This window comes from Balaenoptera acutorostrata, chromosome 4, assembly GCF_949987535.1.
Source record: "Balaenoptera acutorostrata chromosome 4, mBalAcu1.1, whole genome shotgun sequence".
NCBI classification, from domain to species: Eukaryota; Metazoa; Chordata; class Mammalia; order Artiodactyla; family Balaenopteridae; genus Balaenoptera; species Balaenoptera acutorostrata.
The window spans coordinates 14,271,539-14,296,529 of NC_080067.1; the positions used below are offsets into that span (position 1 = coordinate 14,271,539).

The 24,991-nt window shown below is 40.5% G+C and overlaps 2 non-coding genes across 2 annotated transcripts; both read right to left on the reverse strand.

Moving 5' to 3' along the window:
- Positions 1 to 17,441: 17,441 nt before the first annotated feature.
- Positions 17,442 to 17,513, reverse strand: TRNAC-GCA (transfer RNA cysteine (anticodon GCA)). Its single transcript has one exon. It is a non-coding gene; the product is annotated as a tRNA-Cys (tRNA).
- Positions 17,514 to 20,046: 2,533 nt separating this feature from the next.
- On the reverse strand, positions 20,047 to 20,118 carry TRNAC-GCA (transfer RNA cysteine (anticodon GCA)). The gene has a single exon. It is a non-coding gene; the product is annotated as a tRNA-Cys (tRNA).
- Between the last annotated feature and the right edge of the window lie 4,873 nt (positions 20,119 to 24,991).

Genomic DNA, 24,991 nt, shown 5'->3' on the forward strand with positions numbered 1-24,991 from the left:
AAATCTAGAAACAATAAATGCTGGAGAGGGTGTGGAGAAAAGGGAACCCTCTTGCACTGTTGGTAGGAATGTAAATTGATACACCCACTATGGAGAACAGTATGGAGGTTCCTTAAAAAACTAAAAATAGAACTACCATACGACCCAGCAATCCCACTACTGGGCATATACCCTGAGAAAACCATAATTCAAAAAGAGTCATGTACCACAATGTTCGTTGCAGCTCTATTTACAACAGCCAGGACATGGAAGCAACCTAAATGTCCATCATCAGATGAATGGATAAAGAAGATGTGGCACATATATACAATGGAATATTACTCAGCCATAAAAAGAAATGAAATGGAGGTATTTGTAATGAGGTGGATGGAGTTAGAGTCTGTCATACAGAGTGAAGTAAGTCAGAAAGAGAAAAACAAATACAGTATGCTAACACATATATATGGAATCTAAGGGGGAAAAAAAAGGCCATGAAGAACCTAGTGGCAAGACGGGAATAAAGACACAGACCTACTAGAGAATGGACTTGAGGATATGGGGAGGGGCAGGGGTGAGATGTGACAGGGTGAGAGAGTGTCATGGACATATATACACTACCAAATGTAAAATAGATAGCTAGTGGGAAGCAGCCGCATAGCACAGGGAGATCAGCTCGGTGCTTTGTGACCACCTAGAGGGGTGGGATAGGGAGTGTGGGAGGGAGGGAGATGCGAGAGGGAAGAGATATGGGAACATATGTATATGTATAACTGATTCACTTTATTATGAAGCAGAAACTAACACACCATTGTAAAGCAATTATACTTCAATAAAGATGTTTAAAAAAAAAAACCACTCAGGCAAAATAAAAGGAATGGAAGAGAATAGATGAAAGAAGATTGACAAAGTATCAATAAGTCTTCAAATAGGGACATGGAAGTTCATGACGATTCTCTCCACGTTTGTATTGGAAGAATTTCCAAAATAAAAGGGTATTGTCATAGTGCTCAGAGGAGAGGTAAGAAAGAATATGTGAATATTTCAGCCTGCTGAAGCATCTGTTGAAACAAGGAAGAGGCCAGAAGTTCCAGGAACTTAAAGTACAGCTCCTCCATAGTTTCATCTCAAGGTATGAGCTGAAGTCAGTGTCACCTGTAGGACCCAGATGCCACAAGATAACACATTCACCCTAGAAGAGAAAAATCTCCATACTCTTACATTTAAGGATGGCCACGCAATATTTAAATGTGACATAATTATACTAAAAAAATCTTACTTATCTAAAATTCAAATTCAACCAGGTGTCCTATATTTCTATTTGCTAAATCTGGCAAACCTACCAATATTCTACTATCTAACCAAAATTTGACCCCATGATCAAAGGTTGATCCAAGTATATATTCTACCTCAATCCATGTTGCCTTCCTCCGCTTTCTGCTCATGCTCTGTCTTTCCTCCTCCTTCCCAATAGTTTTCAGCTGCCTTCTCTTTCCCAGTGTCTGTATCATGTGGATAATTTCCTCCTTATTAAATCTATTTTACTCACACAAATCAATGCAAAATGAGACCAGTTGGTGATAAACCTAGATTTAAAACAAAGTCAAGTTAAAATCTCATTGGCTGTGCCTGGGTTGTGACTCCATTCCTTAACCTTTTACTGTAGAGAGAGAAATGTAATTGTCTGATAGGCTTAGGGCCCCAAACCAAGAATGGGTCAACCCAAACGTATGACCTGAAACAGGATAACCTCCTCAAATGACTATTTCCTGCCTTTTTTTTTTTTTAACATCTTTATTGGAGTATAATTGCTTTACAATGGTGTGTTAGTTTCTGCTTTACAACAAAGTGAATCAGCTGTACATATACATATATCCCCATATCTCCTCCCTCTTGTGTCTACCTCCCACACTCCCTATCCCTCCCCTCTAGGTGGTCACAAAGCACCAAGCTGATCTTCCTGTGCTATGTCGTTGCTTCCCACTAGCTATCTATTTTACATTTGGTAGTGTATATATGTCCATGCCCCTCTCTTACTTCGTCCCAGCTTACCCTTCCCCATTCCCATGTCCTCAAGTCCATTCTCTATGTCTGAGTCTTTATTCCTGTCCTGCCCCTAGGTTCTTCAGAACCTTTTTTTTTTTTTTTTGGATTCCATATATCTGCATTAGCATAAGGTATTTGTTTTTCTTTCTGACTTACTTCACTCTGTATGACAGACTCTAGGTCCATCCACCTCACTACAAATAACTCAATTTCGTTTCTTTTTATGACTGAGTAATATTCCATTGTATATATTTGCCACATCTTCTTTATCCATTCATCTGTCAATGGACATTTAGGTTGCTTCCATGTCCTGGCTATTGTCAATAGAGCTGCAATGAACATTGCGGTACATGACTTGTTTGAATTATGGTTTTCTCAGGGTATATGCCCAGTAGTGGGATTGCTGGGTCGTATGGTAGTTCGATTTTTAGTTTTTTAAGGAACCTTCATACTGTTCTCCATAGTGGGTGTATCAATTTACATTCCCACCAACAGTGCAACAGGGTTCCCATTTCTCCACACCCTCTGCAGCATTTACAGTTTGTAGATTTATTTATTTATTTATTTATTTCATTTTATTTTTGGCTGCATTGGGTATTCATTGCTGTGCATGAGTTTTCTCTAGTTGCAGCGAGCAGGAGCTACTCTTCATTACAGTGTGCAGGCCTCTCATTGTGGAGGCTTCTCTTGTGCCGAGCATGGGTTCTAGGCAAGAAGGCTTCAGTAGCTGTGGCTCGTGAGCTCTAAAGTGCAGGCTCAGTAGTTGTGGCACACAGGCTTATTTGCTCCATGGCATGTGGGGTCTTCTGGGACCAGGGCTCACACCCATGTCCCTGCATTGGCAAGCGGATTCTTAACCACTGCACCACCAGGGAAAGCATGTAGATTTTTCTGATGATGACCATTCTGACTGGTGTGAGGTGATACCTCATTGTAGTTTTGATGTGCATTTCTCCAATGATTAGTGACGTTAAGCATCCTTTCATGTGTTTTGGCAATCTGTATATCTTCTTTGGAGAAATGTCTATTTAGGTCTTCTGCCCATTTTTGAATTGGGTTGTTTGTTTGTTTGATATTGAGCTGCATGAGCGGCTTGTATATTTTGGAGATTAATCCTTTGTCAGTTGCTTCGTTTGCAAGTATTTTCTCCCATTCTGAGGGTTGTCTTTTTCTCTTGTTTATGGTTTCCTTTGCTGTGCAAAACCTTTTAGTTTCATTAGGTCACATTTTGTTTGTTTGTTTTTATTTCCATTTCTCTAGGAGATGGGTCAAAAAGGATCTTCTTGTGATTTATGTCATAGAGCATTCTGCCTATGTTTTCCTCTAAGAGTTTGATAGTGTCTGGCCTTACATTTAGGTCTTTAAACCATTTTGAGTTTATTTTTGTGTATGGTGTTAGGGAGTGTTCTAATTTCATTCTTTTACATGTAGCTGTCCAGTTTTCCCAGCACCACTTATTGAAGAGGCTGTTTTTTCTCCATTGTATATTTTTGCCTCCTTTGTCAAAAATAAGGTGACCGTGTGTGGGGGGGTTTATCTCTGTGCTTTCTATCCTGTTCTATTGACCTTTATTTCTGTTTTTGTGCCAGTACCAAACTGTCTTAATTACTGTAGCTTTGTAGTATAGTCTGAAGTCAGGGAGCCTGATTCCTCCAGCTCCATTTTTCTTTCTCAAGACCGCTTTGCTTATTCAGGGCCTTTGTGTTTCCATACAAATTGTGAAATTTTTTGTTCTAGTTCTGTGAAAAATGCCATTGGTATTTTAATAGGGATTGCATTGAATCTGTAAATTGCTTTGGGTAGTAGAGTCATTTTCACAATGTTGATTCTTCCAATCCAAGAACATGGTATATCTATCCATCTATTTGTATCATCTTTAATTTCTTTCATCAGTGTCTTATAGTTTTCTGCACGCAGGTCTTTTGTCTCCTTAGGTAGATTTATTCCTAGGTATTTTATTCTTTTTGTTGCAATGGTAAATGGGAGTGTTTTCTTAATTTCTCTTTCAGATTCTTCATCATTAGTGTATGAGAATGCAAGAGATTTCTGTGCATAAATTTTGCATCCTGCAACTTTACCAAATTCATTGATTAGCTCTAGTAGTTTTCTGGTAGCATCTTTAGGATTCTCTATATATAGTATCATGTCATCTGCAAACAGTGACAGCTTTACTTCTTCTTTTCCAATTTGGATTCCTTTTATTTCTTTTTCTTCTCTGATAGCTGTAGCTAAAACTTCCAAAACTATGTTGAATAATAGTGGTGAGAGTGGACAAACTTGTCTTGCTCCTGATCTTAGAGGAAATGATTTCAGTTTTTCACCACTGAGAATGATGATGGCTATGGGTTTGTCATATATGGCCTTTATTATGTTGAGGAAAGTTCCCTCTATGCCTACTTTCTGGAGGGTTTTTTCATAAACAGGTGTTGAATTTTGTGGAAAACTTTTTCCGCATCTATTGAGATGATCATATGGTTTTTATCCTCCAATTTGTTAATATGGTTTATCACATTGATTGATTTGCGTATACTGAAGAATCCTTGCATTCCTGGGATAAACCTCACTGGATCATGGTGTATGATCCTTTTAATGTGCTGTTGGATTCTGTTTGCTAGTATTTTGTTGAGGATTTTTGCATCTATGCTCATCAGTGATATTGGCCTGTAGTTTTCTTTCTTTGTGACATCTGTGTCTGTTTTGGTATCAGGGTGATGGTGGCCTTGTAGAATGAGTTTGGGAGTGTCCCTCCCTCTGCTCTATTTTGAAAGAGTTTGAGAAGGATAGGTGTTAGCTCTTCTCTAAATATTTGATAGAATTCTCCTGTGAAGCCATCTTGTCCTGGGCTTTTGTTTGTTAGAAGGTTTTTAATCACAGTCTTAATTTCATTGCTTCTGATTGGTCTGTTTATGTTTTCTATTTCTTCCTGGTTCGGTATCAAAAGATTGTGCTTTTCTATGAACTTGTCCATTTCTTCCAGGTTGTCCATTTGATTGACATATAGTTGCTTGTAGTAATCTGTCATGATCGTTTGTATTTCTTCAGTGTCAGTTGTTACTTCTCCCTTTTCATTTCTAATTCTGTTGATTAGAGTCTTCTCCCTTTTTTTCTTGATGAGTCTGGCTAATCGTTTACCAATTTTGTTTATCTTCCCAAAGAACCAGCTTTTATTTTTATTGATCTTTGGTATCATTTCCTTCATTTCTTTTTCATTTATTTCTGATCTGATCTTTATGATTTCTTTCCTTCTGCTAACTTTGGGGGTTTTTTTGTTCTTCTTTCTCTTATTGCTTTAGGTGTAAGGTTAGGTTGTTTATTTGAGATGTTTCTTGTTTCTTGAAGTAGGATTGTATTGCTATAAACTTCCCACTTAGAACTGCTTTTTCTGCATCCTATAGGTTTTGGGTCATCATGTTTTCATTGTCATTTGTTTCTAGGTATTTTTTGATTTCCTCTGATTTCTTCAGTGATTTTTTTGGTTATTTAGTAGTGTATTATTTAGCCTCCATGTGTTTGTATTTTTTACAGATTTTTTCCTGTAATTGATATCTAGTCTCATAGCGTTGTGGTCAGAAAAGATACTTGATACAATTTCAATTTTGTTAAATTTACCAAGGCTTGATTTGTTACCCAAGATATGATCTATCCTTGAGAATGTTCCATGAGCACTTGAGAAAAATGTGTATTATGTTGTTTTGGGGTGGAATGTCCTATAAATATCAATCAAGTCCATCTTGTTTAATGTATCATTTAAAGCTTGTGTTTCCTTATTTAATTTCCTTTTGGATGGTGTGTCCATTGGTGAAAGTGAGGTGTTAAAGTCCCCTACTATGATTGTGTTACTGTCAATTTCCCCTTTTATGGCTGTTAGTATTTGCCTTATGTATTGAGGTGCTCCTATGTTGGCTGCATAAATATTTACAAGTGTTATATCTTCTTCTTGAATTTATCCCTTGATCATTATATAGTGTCCTTCTTTGTCTCTTGTAATAGTCTTTATTTTAAAATCTATTTTGTCTGATATGAGAATTGCTACTCCAGCTTTCTTTTGATTTCCATTTGCATGGAATATCTTTTTCCATCCCCTCACTTTCAGTCTCTATGTGTCCCTAAGTCTGAAGTGGGTCTCTTGTAGACAGCATATATATGTGTCTTGTTTTTGTATCCATTCAGTCAGTCTATGTCTTTTGGTTGTAGCATTTAATCCATTTACATTTAAGGTAGTTATCATTATGTATGTTCCTATTCCCATTTTCTTAAATGTTTTGGGTTTGTTATTGTAGGTCTTTTCCTTCTCTTGTGTTTCCTGCCTAGAGCAGTTCCTTTAGCATTTGTTGTAAAGCTGGTTTGGTGGTGCTGAATTCTCTTAGCTTTTGCTTGTCTGTAAAGGTTTTAGTTTCTCCATCAAATCTGAATGAGATCCTTGCCGGGTAGAGTAATGTTGATTGTAAGTTCTTCCCTTTCATCACTTTAAATATGTCCTGCCCCTCCCTTCTGGCTTACAGAGTTTCTGCTGAAAGATCAGCTCTTAACCTTATGGGGTTTCCCTTATATGTTATTTGTTGTTTTTCCCTTGCTGCTTTTAATATTTTTTTCTTTGTATTTAATTTTTGATAGTTTGATTAATATGTGTCCTGGCATGTTTCTCCTTCTATTTATCCTGTATGGGACTCTCTGCACTTCCTAGACTTGGGTGACTACTTCCTTTCCCATGTTAGGGAATTTTTCAACTATAATCTCTTCAAATATTTTCTCAGTCCCTTTCCTTTTCTCTTCTTCTTCTGGAGCCCCTATAACTCTAATGTTGGTGCATTTAATGTTGTCCCAGAGGTCTCTGAGACTGTCCTTAATTCTTTTCATTCTTTTTTGTTATTCTGCTCTGCAGTAGTTATTTCCACTATTTTATCTTCCAGGTCACTTATCCGTTCTTCTGCCTCAGTTATTCTGCTATTGATTCTTTCTAGAGACTTTTTAATTTCATTTATTGTGTTGTTCATCATTGTTTGATTGCTTTGTATTTCTTCTAGGTCCTTGTTAAATATTTCTTGTATTTTCTCCTTCCTGTTTCCAAGATCTTGGATCATCTTTACTAACTAACATTACTCTGAATTTTTTTCAGGTAGACTGCCTATTTCCTCTTCATTTGTTTGGTCTGGTGGGTTTTTACCTGCTCCTTTATCTGCTGTGTGTTTCTGTGTCTTCTCATTTAGCTTAAATTACTGTATTTGGGTCTTCTTTTTGTAGGCTGCAGGTTTGTGAATATCAGCTCCTGCTCCTCAGAATAGAAGCTCAGAAATGAGACAGTATGAGAGCAAGAAAGGAAAAGGCTGGCGACATCAAGGAACCCTGAGCAAGAACTGGATGGGAAATGAAATGGAATTAGATAAGATTCAGATGCTTTGTGAGAGAGCCATTTACACTGCTGACACGAGGAGGCCACACTGAGCTGCGCAATCAGCTCTTCAGTTCCCTGAGAGGGAGCCTGCAGGGAACCTGTGGCCGCCACAGGATAATGGGCAAAACCCAAGCTTTGGTTTCATCACCTTCTCAGCCCCCTCCTGCTGCTCCACCCCGTGATGACACTTTGGTGAATGGATGCAGCTGCAATGCCTTGTTCTCAATCTACCCTCTGTTTTCTGATAAAGACGTCCAACTTTTTGTTTAGATAACCACCGACTCCCAATCTTAGTGTGGTCTGAATGGGCAGAACAAACTCCCCAGCTCTAGAAATAGGCAAAGAATGAAGACACAGTGAAATCACAAAATTCCATGGCCATCGCTACATGACTGGTTCAGAAACAGGCCAGTGAGACTTAATCACAGGACTTGTGCTGGAAGTATCCAGAAGACAAACTTCCTTTTGTCCTCAGATGGCTAAGAGGAAAGGAGGTCAACTTGGTCAACTGGCCACAACTTGGGAAGAATCTTCCTGAGAATAATGTAAACAACACAGAGAAAAGCAGATCCAAGAAAGGGAGAAAAAACAGATTCCTGGTAACATGACTTGGGTACAGCCATGTTTGAAGCCAAATATGAAACCTAGATTTTTCACTTAAATTCCTGTTTTGCAAACACCAATTTGAGTTGGGCTTCTGTTGTGTGCAACAAAAAGAGACCCAACCAGGGCCACTCCTAGTTCATACACACGTTTGTGAGAATTAGAAAAGATATCCACACTGGGTGGGCACAGCCCTGAGGGTTTAATGCTCAGCAAATTAATGGCACATTCATGTGCATTAGAAAAGGGCTCCCTTCAAACTGTTCTACACTGTTGGTGGGAATGTAAATTGGTGCAGCTACTGTGGAAAACAGTATGGAGGTTCCTCAAAAAACTAAAAATAAAATTACCATATGATCCAGCAATCCCATTGTGGGCATATATCCAGATGAAACTATAATTCAAAAAGATACATGCATCTCTATGTTCACAGCAGCACTATTTACAATAGCCAAGACATGGAAACAAGCTAAATGTCCATTGACAGATGAATGGATAAAAAAGATGTGAGATAGATATATATAGATGGAATATTACTCAGCCATAAAAAAGAAAAAATAATGCCATTTGCACAAACATGGATGGACCTAGATATGATCATACTAAGTGAAGTAAGTCAGAAAAAGACAAATACCATATGATATCACTTATATGTGGAATCTAAAATAGGACACAAACGAACTTATCTACAAAACAGAAACAGACTCACAGGCACAGAGAACAGACTTTTGGTTGTCAAGGGGGAGGGGGATGGGAGAGGGATGGAATGGGAGGTTGGGGTTAGCAGATGTAAGCTTTTATATATAGAATGGATAAATAACAAAGTCTTACTGTATAGCACAGGGAAATATATTCAAAATCCTGTGATAAAACATAATGGAAAATAATATGAAAAAGAATGTATATTTATGTATAAGTGAATCATTTTGCTGTACAGCAGAAATTAACACAACATTGTAAATCAACTATACTTCAATAAAATACATTTAAAAATAAATAAATAAAAACAAAGAAAAAGTCTCCCTTCCCTGTAGGCACATGCAGCCCAGACTAGCTCAGTTAATGGAGTGTGGCCTGGATTTCAGCTACTACTCTCCTGCTCAGATGGGCAGCTTTGCATGATGTTCTAACTGCATATATTTGTGTGGCAGCCCTGAGCCTGGTTAACATACAAAATAATTATTAACTCAATCTCTTATTGACAAAGGCTTTGATTGTGTTTGTTAGGGCATGTCTGATGCACCAAGTTAGAAACAGGCAACAATAAACCAGTTATCAATTCACACAGCAGGTGCTCAATTATGACTGAATCTTATCATTATAAAGAGATAAGACCCCTTGGATATCAATACCAACTTGGGTTGAATACTGAAAATAGGTAAGAGGGGCTCTCTGTCTGGTGGGAGGTGCAGTTACCTGGCCCAAAATAAAAGTCAGCAACTAGAATCTGCCAGAATAGGCCAGCAGAGCAGAGCATCTTAAAAATTGGGTGGTATGTGGAAGGAAGTTTTTCCCCAAAGACTGACTCCAGTGGTTTTAAAATAAGCCCACAAATTCTTTGACACGTCTTTTTTCAGAAGGTACAGACTCATTCTCCTCCCCTGAGTGTGGAGTGCCCTTAATGACTGGCTTCTAACAAATAAAATGTGACAGAAATGTTGGTTTATGCAGGGGAAGGTAGCTGCCACATCCTAAGAATATTCAGACACTCCTGTGGAGAAGTCTGGACGGCAAAAAGCTTAGGCCTCTTGCCAACAGCCAGCATTAGTTTGCTGACTGTGTGAGCGAGTGAGCCCCTTTGAAAGCAGCACGGCCAGTGGCAGCCAAGGCTTCCTCCATGAATAGCTTGATGACAACCTCATGAACGACCCCGAGCCACAATCACCTAGCGAAGCTGCCTCTGAATTCTTGCCCCTCAGAAACTGTGTATGGTAACAAATGTTCATCATTGTTTTAAGTCAGTAAGTGATGGGGTAAATTTTTATGCAGCAGTAGGTAACTAATATACTGAGAGCAATAAGACTCCAGCCACTAAGACTAACGAGAGGGAAGCAGGGCTCCAGCCCAAGAGGAAAGGGGACACTGAGCTGAGAATGAAGACAGGGACTCAGGTGGAATTTGGGGGCAGTCAAAGCAACAGGAACCACATGTTGGACTGAGTCCTGGAGACAGAGCTATGAATCCAGAGGTTCTTTTATTTCCCTGATGTGGTGTCCCATTGCTTCAGAGCCTGGGGCAGGACTGAGCTTGGAAGTTGGGCTAGTAATGGGCCAGTCCTCCCACAGGGGCCAAAACCTGGTAGAAATATTGGCTTCCTGGTCTGGCTTCAGGCAGACTGAGGTCCCAGTGGCTAAATGGCCCAAGGATGAATTGTCTGGAGCCACCAGATACAGGGACCAACAGACAAGTAGAAATCACATCCCATGGCAGATCAAAGGTCTTATTACAACTCGAAAGTTGAGGAGTCAAAATCAGAGCTGGAAAGGAATACATAATTGAGACAGAGCAAATAGTAACATCTCAGGATGAAGGCTGTAAGAGGGGGTACCTGAATCAGACAGGAACCCCAGGGCAGGCCAGATACAAAGGCCCAAGCCTTAATGTTCACCAGCAGATTTTTTTAAACAGAGATTACTGCCCTCCCGCAGAGATTCTGAGCCTAAAAATCAAAGGGGAGCCTGGCAATCTGCATTTCTAATCAGTTCCCAGGTGTTACTGATGCTCCTGGGGCACTTTGAGAAGCACTGAGCAAGGTAAGAAGGCTGGGATTATGCAGGACTATGGGACCTGGACTGTCACAGCAGGAAGAATCTGTACAGAAGATCGCTTTGAGCAGAGAACCATTCATGTTCCCTGAATCTAATTAGACATCTGCATGTCCCACCCTTATGCCCCTCCATATTTCTTAAGCCCCAACCTCTGCTCTACACTATTCCCTTCACCATTGAAAAGGAAGTAACTGGAAAATAATTACTCTCATTTATTGAGCAGTTACTATGTACTCTATTGACATTATATTATACAATTCTGACATCAAACTTAGTAAGGGAAATATTATTATTATCCCCAATGTACAAAGGAAAAGAATCCAGAGCTTACAGTGGGTGGTTAACTGGTCCCAAATCATTCAGGAAACCAGAATAAACTGTTAGAAGTTATCCTAACTGTAAAACAGTGACAGAGATATGTCCCTTTGGAAGAAGGAAGCCAAAGTTTCCCCACAGAAAAACAAAATCCATCAGATAGCAAAGTACCACATGATCAGCTTTTAGCTGTCATTTCTTTTCAAAGAGAAATGAGAGAGAGATGGTACCTTGTTTGATGAAAGCTTGGATGCAACTCATTTCCTTTTAAAGTATTATAGAATATAATTGAGATTCCTTTGATTTTTCTCTAAAGAACCCCTGTTATATGGCAACCTTCAAAAAACATCAAATAGAAGTCAGGGCAAATCTCTACATTGATTATTTCTTTCCCATCACATGCACAAATGACCTTTCTGTGGCTTGTGTATTTGTAACTGTGCCCTAGAGACAAAGCCTGTCCAGCTCCATTTAGTGCTGGTTAATTATAGTTGTATAGGAAACTTGGAAACAACTGAAATGCCCAACATATTATTTGTGTAATCCATATGTTAAACACCATGTGGCACTTAAAACTCATATATTTTAGAAAAGTTTTAGAATATCTAACATCATGTACAAGATATATTATTAAACGGAAAAAATCAGTTTTATCAACTTAACAAAATATGTCTTAGGGACTTCCCTGGTGGTCCAGTGGTTAAGAATCCGCCTTCCAGTGCAGGGGACACAGGTTTGATCCCTGGTTGGGGAACTAAGATCCCACATGCTGCATGACAACTAAGCCTGTGTACCGTGCTGCAACTACTGAACCCACATGCTCTGGAGCCCGTGTGCCACAACTTGAGAGAAGCCTGCACACAGCAACTAGAAAAGCCTGCATACCACAACTAAGAGGAAGATTCCACATACCACAACAAAGATCCCATGTGCTGCAACTAAGGCCTGATGCAGCCTAATTAATTAATTAATTAATTACAAAATGTATCTTAGGTTGATATTTTGGTTTGGGTTCCCACAGCAGCAGACTCTTGAGTCAAGAATTCAAGTTCAAGTAACTTATTTGAGAGATGACCACAAGGCACACTGGTGAGGAGAGGAGGAGTGGGACAGGAAAGGGAAAGCCAGTAAAGACTGTACCGTCATGCAAGTTACCTCCTTGGACAACCCAACTCAATTCCACTGGGAACTCTGGAGCCCAGGCAGACGGCATCATGGCTCAGAGTGATCCCGTGGAAGGTGTAAGAAATCAGGGGTATTTAAACAACAGCTTCTGTCAGTCATTGTTTGAGGGCTGTTCCCAAGGGCCATTAATTCTCTGGCACCTCCACCTTACCATGAACATATGCAAAGTAGGCTCTTGGTAAAAAAAAAAAAAAAAATCCCTCAGGAGAAGAGATACAGATGCTGGCAGTTGGAATCAGGCCAGGGTGAACTGTGTGGGAAGGGCTGAAGGGAAAGTTGGCAAAGCATCCAGAGTGTCTGCTGTACCCGTGTACCCCAGAACCTTGAGCTTGAGAAAAGCTTGTGTGCTATTAGTTTTTCAGAAAGTGCCATCCCAGGGAGCAGGAGTGAGGGGAAAGGGAGGGAGGAAGAGAAAGAAGGTTCAATAAGTTCAAAGGTGAATTTCCAAGATGGCCTCCATGTGGTAACAAATGCACTAGTTGCTTGATCTCATAAAACTGTCTCTTGAGAGGATGTGTGAAGAACTGCATCCCCAGACAATCTGTCCTAAGAAACGAGGAGAAGATTTTAGCCTCAGCTTCTGCATCTCATTGGTGAAAGGTTTCCCCATGGTGCATGAGCTCCTTAACACTTCCAAGTTCTGTATGTAGGAGCACCAACTGGGCCCGTGACCTCTCACACTTCAAAAGCATGAAGGAAGCCAAGAATGGGAGGCCCTAGCATCCAGCATGGACAGGAGGGAAGGCTGCAGGGCATGCCTAGTTGGAGCTGACAGGTCCTTTCATACTCAGTTACCCCCGTGGCAGCCAGGGCAGAAAAGGTGGTCAAGGGCCTCAGAAATTGTCAAGGCCAAGAGGATCTGAGATGCTGCCTAAGATATGCCTGATGCATTTTTGTTTAATAAATATTTACATACATTCACACAAAAAAACACACACATGTACAAACACAATCACATATAAAAAAGACAACAGTTTTAAAGACAGTGGTGAAGAACCAACCGATTTTTATTCCTTCCTATATTCTTTGATATATGTTTAAAATTGTATATAATAAAGGTGCTTTGATTTTACAATGGCTGAAGGTCATGTGGACACTTTTAGAAAGGGAGGCAGAGTATGAAACATTTCTCAGAGTAAAACAAACTGGTAAAAACAATTATTATTCTGTATTTTACATGATGGGCACAGACAACATTTTCTTCTTCAATAAAAGGTTGACTCTTTTAAGCAGCAATAAGTAGTTTTTTAATGTGAGAGGTATAACTCTTGCCTTATAGTAAAATTAGTTTCCAAATAATTTAGAAATATACTTTCTATGTATACCTTGCTTCATTTATTTATTCATTCACGGAATTAGCCAGTAGCTGTTATTCACCAAATCCTTTCTGAGCCCCTACTGTGTGCAAAGACCTTGCCAGTCACTTGACAAGAAGAATCAGAAAGAATTACCACCAACTAAGTGTCCATATTGGAATGGGTAAGATGGGTTATGGCAAAGAAAATTCATACTCACCAAGTACCCAAATGCTTTCCTAACCTTTCCTAACCTCCAGTGCATGAAGTTGGGGCCACATGACTAGTTCTGTCCTGCAAACTGTAAGCAGAAGTGATGTATGTCACTCCTGGGCTAAGGCAGCTATGAACTGGAACGGTGACCCTAGGGCCACATTTTGCTAGATGACATAGCTACAAGAGGGACAGGGGCCACCTTACCTGCATCAGACCTTGCAGGAAAAGGATACCAATCTTTACTGTTCACCACAGCCTATGTGCAGACCCTTTTCTTGCCTTGGGGTCCACACACAAAAAAACTGACAATCTTATGGGTTATTGTTATCTAGTAAACATACCAGAGAAACACATTGCCAGCAAAACCCAAAGAGGCTCACTGAGTGATGCGCCTTGTTCTGTGTTGTGTCTCTCACTGTAGAAGGCATATCCTGATGTGCCTCAGACACTGGACACCTAAACATTTTACCAATGTGGCAGTAAATTGCTACGGTGTTTTTCTTCTGCCCCTAATAAGATGTGACTAAAAAGGACACAGCACATTTATGATCTTCTTCCACAAAGTGCATAACCCCAAGCTAATCATGAGAAAACACCAGACAAACCCAAAGTGAGGAGTGTTCTACAAAATATCTGACCCAAAGTTTTAAAAAGTGTTAAGTATACAAAAAAAAAAAAAAAAAAAACCCACAAGGAGAGAAAAGGGAACACTCTTACATTGTTGGTGAGAATGTAAGCTGGTGCAGCCACTATGGAAAACAGTACAGAAGTTCCTCAAAAAGCTAAAAACAGAATTATTGTGAAGAGTATACACATGTTCACCAAAAGACATGAAACAAAATATACACAGCAACAACAATGATAATCATCCAAAACTTAGAACAACACTGATGTTCATCTACAGAAGCATGGAAACATACATTGTAATATAGTCAATGAAAATACTCAATTCAGCTATGAAAATGATTAAACTACAACTACACACATAACATATATGACTCGCACAAAAAATTTTGAGTGAAAGAATCTAGGTACAAAAGAGCACAGACTGTCAGACTGTATGATTCCAAATATATATTGTTCAAAAACGAGCAGAACTACTCTATGCTGTTAGAAGTCAAGATGGTAATTATTCTTGGGAGACATACTGATTTTAAAGGAGGAAGAAGGGATCTTCTGAGGTGCTAGTCACCTCAGAATAGTCTCAGCCATGGTCTCAGCCATCCCATGATCACCCGCTAGATTGGGGATTCACTGGAAGGACTAACATGACCCAATGTAGTTTTAGTCATGGCTAAGATTTATTACTGCGAAGGATACAGGGCAGAAATAACAGAAAAAAGACATATACAGGCAAATGTTAGAGAGGTAAAAAGCAGGCTTTCTTGTCCTCCCTATGCAGGGGATGCATCTTCTTCTCCAGGTGGGAAGTACAAGAATATGTGTGAGATGACCATGCTCAGGAAACTTGGCTTGAGTCTTGGGGTCCAAAGTTCCTAAATGGAATTGGTCACTTCCTAGCCATGGGTGTGAACCCCAAACCAGGCCCTGGGTACACATCATGAAACTTGACGTTTACTTTAACATGCTTGCTCATCTTGACTCACTACTTTGGGCATATAGAGTAATATCTTTACCCAGCCACTATGTGAACATTCCAGTAGTTTAGTTCTCAGAGTTGACCAAGGGTCATTACGATGGCTATAGATTTAAACAAGAACTGAGTAAAACATATCTGCTTCATCAACTCCCTCTGCTCACTAGTAATGTTATCATTCTTGCTCTGGGGACTGATTAGATGGATAGGTTTTGTTTGTGCTTATGTATGCATATTATACTTCAAACATTTTTAAAAATTAGGTAGAAATCCAGACCCATTAATTAGAGCCCCACATTCTTGTAAGTCTACTGAAACCCTGGGAAGTTATCAAAGTAACATTAGGGAATATAAAAAGCAGGGGTAACTCTAAATCTAAGTAGATGTCAAGAGAACAAGAAAGTGAATTAAATTCATGATGATGAGTTTCAGAGTATGTTAAGTAGGCAGGTAACAGTGAATTTTGTAAAAAAAAAAATTTGCATTTGGATGTTTTGGCTATTCTTTAATGTGTCTGAAGTGATCAAAAACCAAATTACAAACAAATTTGTAATTCAGATATAATTTTATGGGAATTTAATTGATAGTACAATCTGTTAAAAGTTACCAAAAACAGGTTTTCAAAAGTTTATCTATTATGTTTTTAATTTTAAAATTGAGCATTAAAATATATGTGCAATAAAAAAAAAGAATTACCTATGATCCAGCAATCCCACTCCTGGGCATATATCCAGACAAAACTCTAATTCAAAAAGGTACATGCACCACTCTGTTCACAGCAGCACTATTCACAATAGCCACGACATGGAAACAACCTAAATATCCATTGACAGATGAATGGATAAAGAAGATGTAGTACATATATATAATGGAATAAAAAGAACAAAATAATGCAGCAACATGGATGGAACTAGACATAAGTGAAGTAAGCCAAAGACAAATATCATATGATATCACTTATATGTGGAATCTAAAATATGACACAAATTAACTTATCTACAAAACAGAAACAGACTTACAGACATAGAGAACAGACGTGTGGTTGCCAAGGGGGGAAGGGGTTAGGAGAATGATGCACTGGGAGTTTGGGGTTAGCAGATGCAAACTATTATATAGAATAGATATATAGAATAGATATAGAGAGAGAGAGAATGGATAAACAACAAGGTCCTACTGTATAGCACAGGGAACTATAGTTAATATCCTGAGATAAACCATAATAGAAAAGAATATGAAAAAGAATTATACATATATGTATAACTGAATCACTTTGATATACATCAGAAATTAACACAACATTGTAACTCAACTGCATTTCAATTTAAAAAAACCCACAAGGAAAGGCTGAGCAACTGTCAGAAGTTGATGGACACTAAGAAGACATTATGACTAAATGCAACATGGTACACTGTATTGAATCCTGGAACAGAAAAAAGACACTGGTGGAAAAACTGGTGAAATCTGAATGATGTCTTTGGTTTGGTTAATAGTGCTGCACTGATGTTTCATAGTTTTGAGAAATATGTCACAGTTATGTAAGTTTGTCAACATTAGGGGAAGCTGAGTGAAAGTTATAGGGGACCTCTCTGTACTATCGTTACAACTCTTCTGTAACTCTAAAATTACTAAAAGATAAAAAGTTTGTAGAAAGGAAGCTGGAAATTTCTGGTTGATAAGACTTGAATATACAGGACTGGAGAAATAAAGGTACATGTGAGAAAGTGCATGTGTGTGTGTATTTTTGTCTATTGGTGTGTCTGTGTGTGACTGTGTGTGGATCTGTGTGTGTGTGTGGTTGGGGGACATCTGGTGTGGGGGTGTCTTTGGGTGTCTCTGGGTGTGTGGCTGTGTTTGTGTGTGTCTGGCGCAGGCAGGGTAGGTTTACATGAGCACACAGTTCTACTGTGAGGGAATTAATAAGCCAAGGCACATCCATGAACCTGAGAGTGAGTGCCTCCTTAAATTTTGAGCTCTAGGCACCTTGCTTACCTCACCCTAGATCCAGTCTTTTAATGAAACTGCCAGGAAGAACAAAAGAAAAAAAAAACAGGGGGCACCTGGATTTGAACCAGGGACCTCTTGATCTGCAGTCAAATGCTCTACCACTGAGCTATACCCCCTGATGCTATTATGCCCCCTATAAGCACTTATTCCACTTTTATGAGTTTCATCATACTTCATAAATATCTGTGTGGCTGAGATTCCTCCTAGATTTAATTTCAGACCTGATTCCCTTCACCTCCTACTTTTCCCAGAGCATGTATGTTCATTCTCAGAAATTAAAGCTCAGTGCTATATTCTCAGTCTAGCTCTCCAGTGTTTAAAATACCCACCAACTGCCCATAAATCTCCAAGCACATCAGTGAATGTTGTAAATATCATAGGCTGCCATCAAGTATTGGACATGAAGGGGGTCTTAACTGGGTATCCACAACTGGACTACAGAGGTTCATGTTCAACTCTGAATTACAGGAAAATATTGTATGTGTGCATGAATTGTATATTGTACATGATTTCATCAGATTTTCAAGGGGATCTCATCCAGGTGAACTGCCTCATTTTACAGCTGGAAAAAAAAAAAACAGTTAAGAAGTCCAAAATTCACCTTTGAACACCACAGATTCCTAGTTCCTTGAGTTCCAGTCTGAAAAGTTTCAATCTTGTGTATCTCCAAGATGGAGAAGAAAGGTCAAGGAAATCTCTGTCACTGCAGTAAGTTCTCCCTGATGAAGCCTGGCAGCTGCTGTGAAGCTAAGTAACCCACAGCCCCCAGAGGTCCAGCTCACAGCTCTCTGAGGGCCGTAGACGACCCTTCCCAGCTGCTCCACTCTGAGGTTCTACAGAAACCTCAGATTGCAAACCCAGTGTGCCCCAAACTACACTTGCTGTCTTCCTGCTCAAACCTGCATCTCCTCTTATTTTGCTTTGTTGTAATAATAATAGTCCATATTTACTAAACACTTGCTATGTGCCAGGCTCAGTACTAAAAGTTCTAGCCATAACTTCCTGCTGAATCATCACCAAAAAATCCAACAGAACAGGTATTATTGTTAGCATACTGATTTTGCAAGTAAGGAAACTGAGGCACAGAGTGGCCATGCAGCTGGGAGGTGGTGGGGCCAGGATTTCTGTGTGGGCTCAGAGCTGGGTGCCAGGCCTGCCTATATAACCATCTGATCAGCCTCCTCCCTGTCTTGGTTGGTGACACCACTGTGTACTCAGTCATTTGGTCAAAGCATGTAACATGACTCTGGGTTTCTTCCAACCTCTCCTCCCCAGTACAAAACCACTGGGTACTGCTGATTTTAGCTTTGACATCACTTACACCCACCCCCACCCCTGCACCGCCGTGCCACCACCTCCTAAATTGTTTCCCAGCCTCCACCCCTCACATCCATCCCCTACTGCTCCCACAGCAGTCGTTTTAAAATCAGGTGCATCTAGGCCACCCCTCTTACATACCTCCATGATAAACTGCAAGCCTCTCAGCACAACAAGAGTTCTTACATTTTGATCCCTGTCTGCCTCCTCAGCTTCAGCCTCCTCTGCTGACACTCCCCATAGCACATTTTGTGCTCCAGCTGCCTCCAACTGCATCCATCTGGCTCCAGCCTTTGCCCATGCAGTTCTCTTACCTGGGACCCAACCCTCACTCACCGCACCCCTGCCTCTCCTCCACCTTCCCTCTGGTGAGATACTGTTCTTCTGTGAGACCCTGACTTGCCATCAGCTCCTCTTGGAAGCCTCCTGTAACCTCCCTCCTCTGGACAGAGGTAATAGCTGTCTCCTCTGCATTCCTGAAGCTGGCCCAGCTCGGTCCAGCCCACAGCTGTCTGACTTCTTATTTTACAGGCCTGCTTCCTGGCTGAGAGCACACTGAGTCCAGGGGCTGTGTCTTATTCACTTCTGGGTTCACACTTTGCACAATTCTGGCACATAATAGGTGCTCAGTGTATGTCGTTCAAGCTAATTTAAAAATGCAGCAGTACCTGAGTTGTAGGCAGGAGTTAAACCTAGACTAAGGCCTGACCTCTGGCCCCAGCCTGGGTCCGGAATGCAGGCACCCAAGGTGGGGTGCTTGCTGCAGGAAATGAACTGGGGGTGGAAAGGTAATAGAAAGTCCTCAAGCTTTAGAGCAGGAAAGGAGTGCAGTTCCCTAAACTTTAGGCCAGTTCATGTTTATCCACAGCAGTGTTCTGTGAACAAGGACTCTATTCCCTGACTGCCCCCAGGACACTGTAAAGTGTGGACTCCATCACTAAGTTACTGCGTTTGCCCTGCAGCCAAATGTTCTAAAACTCTATGGACAGTTCTAACACCTTGGGAGCATTACTAAGTGGAATTTTGTGACAAAGATTTTAACAGAAGGAGAACAGAATGAGTAGTATAATGAAGTCATTGAGAACCATGCTCTGAGTTCAAATCCTGGACCTGAGCTTTGTAGTATCTCCAAGTCTCAGACTCCTCATGCAAAATGGAGATAATATGTCTTGTAAAATTTTGATGAGAAATGAAGGAGGTAATTAACATAAAGAACATAGTCTGCCACCTGGCATATACAAAAGGGAAATTAGTGATTATTCAAAGAGCCATGAGCCACAGAAGGTAAAAGTCAAAATCAATACGTATTTTTCTAAAGCATGAAGAATATGCAGGGGGCACCTGGATTTGAACCAGGGACCTCTTGATCTGCAGTCAAATGCTCTACCCCTGAGCTATACCCCCACTGACATGGACTTGTTTTCATAATCTCTCTCTCTCTCAACATTATGGTTCTAAACACCTGCAGTAACTCAGAGGAACTATAATTAGAGAGAATGCTGCCTGGAAGAAATCTGGGCATCACAAGTTTTAGAATTTCATTATGAAAAAAGACCGGACTCCTGAGAATTAAGTTCTCTGAGCCTAGAAATTTAGACTTTCCATACCCAAAGCCTCTGCTGTCTGCCATATCTCATACAAAGTGAACCTTGGTTCCAGATTAAAATCCTCAGGTTTTCCACAAATAGCACCATCAGTATAATGTGATGATTGGATTCCTGTCATGCTTCCTTAGCCACGGCTCCCAGCAACTGAGATCCTCATTGCTCTTCTGACTTCACAGAACTGAGCTCATAACTGGCATTAATTGACATTTGTTACATTAAACTGATTCTGGAAAAAATATGTATAAATAATGATTTGTGTGAGATAGCTTTTCCAAGACATAACTGTAAGATGATTTTACACAAAGACAGATGGTCAAGGAGATACACTCTTATGTAACATAACTTGCCTGAAACTTGGAATACTGCCAACTCCAAAAGGTCATTTGATGAAGAGAAATAAGGCTCCAAACAAGAGCCTCTTAACTGATTAAATCACCTATCCTATTCTTACCACCAAAGATTCCTTTTCACTTCCAAACACAACCACAGTTGTAGCACCCTGTATCCCTGAGCATCATAAACATCTCTTCTCCCCCTGATGAACGCTTCAGGTGCTTCTCATGGAAACTTACTTGCTTAAACCTGTAAGGAAGGCTCTCTTCTGCCAATTTCCTGACAACATGCATTATTGAGATCTTTTCAAAGGATCCTAGTGTGTCAGGGTGGTGGTTGGTTGGGACCCCAGGAGAGGGGAGAGTCTCAATTACATTCATTTTCTCCCCTACCTCAGGCTGGAATTGAGAGCTAAGAAAAGAATCACATGCATTCTTTGCTCATTGTTCTTTTCTCACCCTGGACATTAGTGGGAGTAGAGATTTTAGCAATAACAGACGTCCTGTGTGCTTCATATTGAAGAACCCCAGTGTTGGAAGGGATTAGAGATCATTTATTCCAACCACTTCCTTTGCAGACTAATAAACAGATGGAGTGAAAATGAAGAGTTTTGCTTAAAGTCAGACATAACAGTAGCAAGAGCAGAACCAAGGGTCCATTCCACTGCCAACTCCTTAGAGGCTCTTTGGAAGCCTCCAGTGCCTGGAACGATGCAGGTGCTCAATAAATGTTTGTGGGATAAATACCAAACTGTAGTTATATAGATAGACCAAATGTCCTGGTTTGCTGGGGATTCTCCTGGTTTTAGCACTGAGTGCCCTGTGTCCCAGAAAATCCCTCAGAAAACCAGGCTGTGGTTGTTTGGTCACCGTAGATATGACCTTATTTTTTCTCATTCATAGTATTTCCAAAACCTAATCATTCACTTTCCACTTTCTCATTTTTTTTAACCATTTCGCGTACATCCTATACTAGTATTTACTTAATATTTGACTTTAAATCAACCTAATGTTTTTTATTTAGCCTCATCCTAAGCAAAAATATCCCTGAAATCATGCCAATTATATTTCTTTGTACTGCACATCAAAACAAATACAGAGCTTTGGGTATTTGTTAAAATTGCATTTAGCACATGTTACACTTACAACTTGCCATGCACCCTTCTAAGTGTTTTACAAATACTGATTCATTTAATCCTTAAGACAACTCAATGAGAGAGGGACAATTATCATCTTTAGTTTCTGATGAGGAAACTGAGGCACAGAGAGGTTAAACAACTTGTCTAAGGTCACACAGCTGTTAAATTTGTCCACAGTCCCCAAAGTCATCTTGGAAACACTCAGTGTTAACCGCAGTGTGATGATTAATTTTATGTGTCCATCTGAATGAGCCACAAGGTGCCCAGACATTTGGTGTCATTATTCAGGATGTGTCTATGCGGGTGTTTCTGGACGAGATCAACATGTGAATTGGTAAAGGAGTAAAGCAGATGGATCCTCTCTTTTTAGGTGGGCCTCTTCCAATCCACTGAAGAACTGAATAGAAAGATCAAGTAAATAAAAAAGACCACAAATAACAAGTGTTGGAAATGATGTGGAGAAAAGGGAACCCTTATGCACTGTTGGTGGTGATGTAAATTTGTGGAAGAGTATGGAGGTTCCTCAAAACACTAAAAATAGAACTACCATATGATCCTGCAATCCCACTCCTGGGCATATATCCAGACAAAACTATAATTCAAAAAGATACATGCACCCCTATGTTCATACCAGCACTATTCACAATAGCCAAGACATGGAAACAACCTAAGTGTCAATCAACAGATGAATGGATAAAGAAGACATGATACACACACACACATGTGTGCATGTGCACAATGGAATACTACTCAGCCATAAAAAAGAAGGAAATTATGCCATTTGTAACAAGATGGATAGACCTGTAAGGTATTATGCTAAGTAAAATAAGTCAGACAAAGACAAAAGCTATATGTTATCACTTATAATTGGAATCTAAAAAGTAAAACAAATGAAGGAATATAACAAAACAGAAACAGACTCAGATACAGAGAACAAACTAGTGGTTACCAGTGGGGAGAGGGAAGAGGGAGGGGCAAGAGAGGAGAAGGGGATAAAGAGACACAAACTACTACTACTAAATAAGCTACAAAGATATATTGTACAGCACAAGGAATATAGCCAATATTTTATAATAACTTTAAATGGAATACAATGTATAAAAATTTTGAATCACTATGTTGTACACCAGAAAATAATGTAACATTGTACATCAACTATACTTCAATAATAATAAATAAAAAAGAACAAGAGGGACCTCCTCCTGCCTGACTACTTTGAGCTGAGACATCAGTCTTTTCCTGCCTTTAGAATAAAACTGAAACATCAGCTCATCTGGATCTCCAGTTTGCTGACTACAGATCTTGGGACTTTTCAGCCTCCATAATCATGTGAGTCAATTACTTATCATCGGTATTTTTATATACATATACACATATTATTGGTTCTTTTTCTTAGGAGACCCCTAATACACAGGACATGCTCTGGGAAGAATTGTTGGGCCTGTACTGGCCTTGAGGCTCCTGTCCATACTGTTGAGATTTCATATACTTCACTAGGCTCAGAACAGCACCTGCCAGAAGATTGGGGTCCAGTAACGATGGTTAAGCTGACCTGATGTTGTATTCCTAACTCCCTTCTCTCTTCACACACATGTGAATTTGCTCTCATTGTCAAAACATAAACAAAAGTAAAAGTTCATGTTTTTAAACTATAAGTTACAGGAGCCAAATAATCTGGCTTGAGTTCCAAAGATTTACGTTGCAAGAAAAAAACTTCCAGACATCCGTTGCACAACAATGTGATTATACTTAACACTAATGAACTGTACACTTAAAAATGATTACCATGATAGGGTTGAGGAGAAGATGGTGAAAGAGTAAGATGCAGAGATCACCTTCCTCCCCACGTAAACATCAGAAATACATCTACACGTGGAACTGCTCCTATAGAACACCCACTGAAGGCTGGCAGAAGACCTCAGACCTCCCAAAAGGCAAGAAACTCCCCACGTACCTGAGTAGGGAAAAAGAAAAAAGAAAAAACAGAGACAAAAGAATAGGGACAGGACCTGCACCAGTGGGAGGGAGCTGTGAAGGAGGAAAGGTCTCCACACACTAGGAAGCCCCTTCATGGGCGAAGACTGCGGATGGTGGAGGGGGGAAGCTTCGGAGCCACGGAGGAGAGTGCAGCAACAGGGGTGCGGAGGGCAAAGCAGAGAGATTCCCACACAGAGGATCAGTGCCAACCATCACTCACCAGACCAAGACGCTTGTCTGCACACCCGCCAGGGCGGGCGGGGGCTGGGAGCTGAGGCTCGGGCTTTGGTCGTATCGCAGGGAGAGGACTGGTGTTGGCGGTGTGAACACAGCCTGAAGGGGTTAGTGCAGCACAGCTAACGGGGAGGGAGTCCGGGGAAAAGTCTGGACCTGCCAAAGAGACAAGAGACTTTTTCTTCTCTCTTTGTTTCCTGGTGCGCAAGGAGAGGGGATTAAGAGCGCCGCTTAAAGGAGTTCCAGAGACGGGCACGAGCCGTGGCTATCAGCGCAGACCCAAGATGGGCATGAGATGCTAAGGCTGCTGCTGCCACCACCTAAAAGCCTGTGTGTGAGCACAGGTCACTATCCACACCCCGCCTCCCAGGAGCCTGTGCAACCCGCCACTGCCAGGGTCCCATGATCCAGGGACAACTTCCCCGGGAGAACACACAGCGCACCTCAGGCTGCTGCAACGTCACGCTGGCCTCTGCTACCGCAGGCTCACCCCGCATTCCGTATCCCTCCCTCCCCCTGGCCTGAGCGAGCCAGAGCCCCCAAATGAGCTGCTCATTTAACCCCGTCCTGTCTGAGAGAAGAACAGACGCCCTCAGGCGACCTATACGCAGAGGCGGGTCCAAATCCAAAGCGGAACCCCGGGAGCTGTACGAACAAAGAAGAGAAAGGGAAATTTTTCCCAGCAGCCTCAGGAGCAGCGGATTAAATCTCCACAATCAACTTGATGTACCCTGCATCTGTGGAATACCTGAATAGACAATGAATCATCCCAAATTGAGGAGGTGGACTTTGGGAGCAACGATATATATATATTTTCCCCTTTTCCTCTTTTTGTGAGTGTATATGTGTATTCTTCTGTGTGAGATTTTGTCTGTATAGCTTTGCTTTCACCATTTGTCCTAGGGTTCTGTCCGTCTGTTATTTTTTGTTTGTTTGTTTGTTGTATACTTAAAAATTTTTTTTTTCTTAATAATTATTTTTTATTTTA